At 41.8% G+C, this 5,424-nt stretch overlaps 1 pseudogene; it reads left to right on the plus strand.

Annotated features, from left to right (window-relative positions):
• The first annotated feature begins 2,950 nt into the window (after nt 1–2,950).
• Nucleotides 2,951–4,236, plus strand: LOC121826647 (sterile alpha motif domain-containing protein 13 pseudogene; annotated as a pseudogene).
• The last annotated feature ends 1,188 nt before the right edge of the window (nt 4,237–5,424 follow it).

Genomic DNA, 5,424 nt, shown 5'->3' on the forward strand with positions numbered 1-5,424 from the left:
GCCAACAATCCTGGCAGGACTATCTTCTGATTTAGCACTACTCTGATTCTTCAAGGACTTTTGGATTTCCATATAAAATTTGTTTTTTTCTCGGTCTATGAATTACATAACCAGAGTCTTGGTCCAGATTGAGCTTTATCAGCTCATCACTTCCAGCAATATAGCCACGAGCTCAATAAGTCTTTCTATCTTCCATAATCTTCTTCAGTCTCTACAGTGTCTGGATATTTTCTTTGTGTATATTCTTTTCATCTCATTGTTTAGGCTTACTTGTATTTTTTCTACTGAAAAGATTGTGAGTAGGATTGGATTTCCTGGTTTCTTTGTCAATAAATCTGTGAATGGTTTGTAGAAACAAAAGAATATCAGGATTAGGCATATACATAAATTCTATATGGCTATAAATGTATAAGTGCTGTATTATGCCAAAAATTGAATATCAAAATCATCAGCTTTGGCCTGAGGATTTTTCTTAGGCCTATTGACAATCGGCACTCTGACCATTCAGAGTTCGTAATACACTGCTGGTTACTTGGCAATCTGCTCATGCTAGCCTAGAAATTTTCTGTCTGTCTAGCACCCTTGTAACAGACAAAGTGTCCTAAAAGTTGGGTTATGTGGTTGATGAGGGAATGTGACGATAAAAGATAAACTCTCTGTTCTGCCACAGTTTATTAACAATATATTACTAAATATTATATTACTTAACATATGACCTCATGCAAATCGAAGTTAAGCACATGTCCAGGGACAGAAATGATATGATTTATGTTTTGGAACTGCTAATTGAGTTCTAGAGAATCTTGAAGCCTGAACACCAATGGCCTGACTCAATTTTTTTTTTTTTTTTTTTAGTTTCTCAAGACAGGGTTTCTCTATGTATCCACCATGGCTATCCTGGAACTAGCCCTGTAGACCAGGCTGTCCTCAAACTCACAGAGATCTGCCTTCCTCTGCCTCCTGGGGGCTGGGATTACAAGCATACGCCACTACCGCCTGGCCTGACTGAATTCTTTACTCACCTACTCCTTGCCTCCTCTCTGGAACCTGTCAATTGCTTGGGCTGGCCCCTGGCAGTTGTCTTTATTGCAGGAAGTCAGACAGCTCTAGGATGTTCTCAATCTTCTTGTGCATCTACCATGTTCAAGAAATCTGGACTCCATTGAGTGGGACACACATACATATACATCCAGGAACAGGAACTCATACACATCCAAACCTTTCACCTTGATCTCCAGTGTCTTGGACAAACAAGCCTCCATATTTCAGTTCTCTTCCTGATGCTTTCCCAAGACACATACAGGGACCCACTGCCATGACCCTCAATGATTCAGCTGGAGCTCCAGCCCATCCTTCCCCCTCAGCTAAGCTCTGCATTCCCTCCATGAGCTGTGACAGAGAGGGCACATGTGGAACTCCTGTGAGGGTGGAAGGGCATTTGACTTCTCACTACTGCATCCACCACTGGAAGTGAAGAGCTTATTGGGGAGGGCTGCCTTGCTTTTGAGTCCTGCTGCCTGTCTAGTGTTAGGTCTTCCTAGTCTCTGAAGTGATCGTGTTCCACACTTGATATCTGAATATTAGATATTTGAGGGCAGAAGGAGGAAATCACTAACCAGCTGTGTTCAGTCCAGTTCTCTAGTGGGCCAACTGCCTCCCTGCTTAGGGCATTCCTGCCTGTAAGACCCTCAACACATATGCAGACAATCACACACAGTTTGGCACAGCAGCCCAGGGAAAAATTCAACTCAGGATGTGAGCACTCTGCATTCCCCTCCTCAAATGTGGAACTAAGTCAGGGTCTTCAGCAGACTTGCCTCAGGGTCAGTACAAGGAAAAAGAGGGAGAGAAAAATCAGTGGGATAGTGTGTGATCTCAAAGGGGTAGGTTCTTTGCCCAACTGGGGAGCTCCACATTGATAATCCACTTGTGACTTGGAAAAGGGAAACGAAGCAGAATGTGAGGAATGACTCCAGCTTTGATGGGGTTTTCTGTGGCTCACTTTTCTTCTTGCCATGGAAAGACACCTGAGAAAAGAAACCCAAGAAGGAGGGTGTGTTCTTGCTCAGACTTTGATTGCTATAAGCCAGAAGAATGTAGTAAGAATTCAACTGAATATGGTAAAGCTATACCTAGAAGAATTAGGGAATTCTTCCAGAGGAACCCAAATCTCAAGGAGTATTTGGTGTTATTGGGCTTTTAATATATCAGTTGTTTCCTGCAAAGAATTTCTTGTGTGCTCTCACACCTTCCCCAAGCACTTCTAACAGTGTATTTTATCTGATATACTTCCCTAGCACCCAAAGCCAAAAGGCTGACAGGACAAAGCATTTTCGACGATTCAATGAGTCTCCTGAACTGAGGTAAACACCCTTATGGAGACACTGGACTGTGTTATAATGCTGTAGCACTCAGATTCAATAGATTATAAATATTTGTCATCATTGAAAAGGGTTGGTTATAAATTATTATTGATTAAAAAACTACTGCTAGTTAAAGATGCTTCACATTGGTACAATGTTGATGCAGTTATTCTTGTTATGGTATATGCATGAATTTCTGTTCTTGTATAAAACATTGCAGCTTTACATTGTATCCTACACTACTGAGGGAAATCACAAGAAAGATTCTGGTAAGAGTTTCTATGTTTAAAAAAGGAAGAGGGAAATTTGTCTGAAGTAAATGCCTAAATGGACTGAGAAAACATGGGAGGTTATAGAAGGTCAGGGTGTATGCTGTAAATTTGGAAGATTGTAGAAGATCACAGGGAATGTCAGCTATGTCTGTTGTGGTTTCTTATACCTGCAAACACTGAATTTAAAAGTTAATTATGGTTGGTTTCCATGTTAAAATTAGCTGATGATTCTCCAAACTGTTTATGTTAAAAATGGATATATATATATATATATATATATATATATATATATATATATATATATATGTATGTATGTATGTGTGTACATATATGTGACTTATTTAACTGTATGTGTAAATGTAAGCTAGCTTTAACTGTACTGATGTGTATGTAACTTGGATACAACTGTGCATATATGTGTAAGCAATTATTATTTGGAAAAACATGTCTTAAACAGCAACCTTATGGCTTTCCTCCATGTTGTCTGGTGACCTCATAGGCAGCCAAGTGCCTGGCAGCCATCTTTTACTAAAGGTTATAAAGCTCTATTCAAGTTAACAAAAAGCTAAATTAGAGACTTACACCTGAGTACTTATGTTTTTGCTAAGTGTTCAACAGTAAGCTTCCAGAGAATTTAAATAGATGGCTACATATGTTTAATAAATAAGGTATTTAATAAGTATTAAAACTGTACCTCAATGCTTTTATACACAAGAATATACCTTGTTCTGGCAGCTAAACTGTGTAATTTAAGATTTACTCATATAATCAGCTGATAATGGTTTTCAAGACATGAAGGGATCATAGGGAAGAGCTGGGGTTTACAAATGTATGGCAGGGCTAGAGTTCCAAAGAGAGTCCAGTTTTAAAAATGCCAGTGCTGATCCCTGTGTGTTGGGCGCCCCGCAGGCGTGCACTTTGTCACCTGGAGTGGAGCAGGGCAGAGCTGGCAGGACTGCACAGGGTGCTAGGCTCGGCGCCACACCCCTAGGAGCTCCCACCCCAGGCAGACCGCCTGGTTCTCCCTGAGAATCTCATCTTGGCAGAAACTTTCCCTGCTGTCCCCCGCGCCATGGCGAGTTGCTCAGCTGACCGCAGGCCGGAAGGGCGGCCATCCTTGGCCCTGGAGACGCCCTTCCGGAAGCGTGCAGCCCTGCCCTCGGGGACCTCGGTCCAGCAGGGACCAGGCGGAGGATCCCTACAGTACAGCCTGGCTTTCCTGGGCCGTCTGTGCTTCCTGGAGTTCCATGGAAAATGGAAGGCCTCCCGATCCTGCAGACTGGGCGGTGATGGACGTCGTCAATTATTTCCGAACAGCAGGATTTGAGGAGCAAGCTTTTCAGGAACAGGAAATTGATGGAAAATCCCTGCTCTTGATGAGGAGAAATGATGTGCTGACAGGGCTGCAGTTGAAACTGGGGCCTGCTCTGAAAATCTATGACTATCATGTAAAACCTCTTCAGACCAAGCATTTAAAGAACAGCTCTTCCTAGTAAAGTGAAATCGAGGTCTCAGTCCTCAGAACAGGATTCACAGTGATGTAATTTAGTTTCGTGTTGTGAGACTTCACAAACAGAATACAGACGTGTATACGTAAAGAATTTCGATCCAACAAAGTGTTATCCTACTGGATAGTCTAGGCAATCCGTTGGCTGGCCTGACTCAGCCTGGAGGAGCAAAGACAGAATGGACACGAGATGGTTGCCCTTATCACACCAATTTGTCATTGACTCTTAGGTACCCCTCCCCTCAGGGGCTTTGAAATCACAGAATTTTCTTTGTTTCAGCATAGATTGTTTTCCGTCAACTCCTTAAAAGGGAGGATGGATGTGGAATGAGTGGTCTGGGTTATAGACTTAGAAATGAGTACAAACAGAACTCCATGGGAAGGGAGACGAGTGAGGGAGTGCTGTCTCCCATAAACTGCTCTGCTCCTAGATGTACGCTCCATGGATGGAATTGCCAACACCCTTTTTTCTAGAGGGTTCTCCACTTGACCTTGTTAAGGTTTCACAGGGATGTGCTGTGCTGTGCTGTGTGTGAATCAAACATGCACCAGGCTCCCTTCAGGAGCAGAACTCTCTCTGAGAAGAGAAGTTTGCTTTGCACTGGAGACATCCTTGTAATCAACTCACTGTCACAGGGGAAAGAATATTTCCTGCTTATGTTGGTTCCTTGTTGCTGAAGAAAGCATTTAGGGGCTTTGGGAGTTTTGTTTGTTTGTTTGTTTTTGTTTTTTAACTTTATGGTTTGTATTTATAATTCTTCCTGAAGCAATTTGTCAAGAGTTAATAGATCCCAAAGCTTTGTTAATAGCACAAAATATTTTTATATATGCATATATATTCCTCCATGATTCTGTAATATTTTTTTAATTGTCCTCTGCTGTGTTTGGTCCCTGGTTTGAGTACTTGTCTTTCAGAATTTGAAAAAGTAGACTTGCTACATCTCTGTTCAAAGAGACATTTACTGAGCGATGTTTGTCCATGCCTTGGTGAGTTGGTGCTTTGTGATTGCAATAAAACACTGTTTCAGTTAAAAAAAAAATGCCAGTGCTAGGTGATGATCACCAGAAGTACCAGCCACAGTGAAAAGGAGCAGGCTGAGATCTAGAAGGCAGGTTATGGATACGCTGCCAAGAGTAGGGCCAAAGAAATGATCTAAGTTTCTAAGAAAAAGAACCAAAGGATTATGAACGAATCCCAGATATTGAACTTTGGGATTGTTTGCACTCTGGAGCTTGGTCTTACTTTATACAGATTGTGGTTGTGCCTTGTTTCCTTCCTCTT

This window comes from Peromyscus maniculatus, chromosome 13, assembly GCF_049852395.1.
Source record: "Peromyscus maniculatus bairdii isolate BWxNUB_F1_BW_parent chromosome 13, HU_Pman_BW_mat_3.1, whole genome shotgun sequence".
Lineage (NCBI taxonomy): Eukaryota > Metazoa > Chordata > Mammalia > Rodentia > Cricetidae > Peromyscus > Peromyscus maniculatus.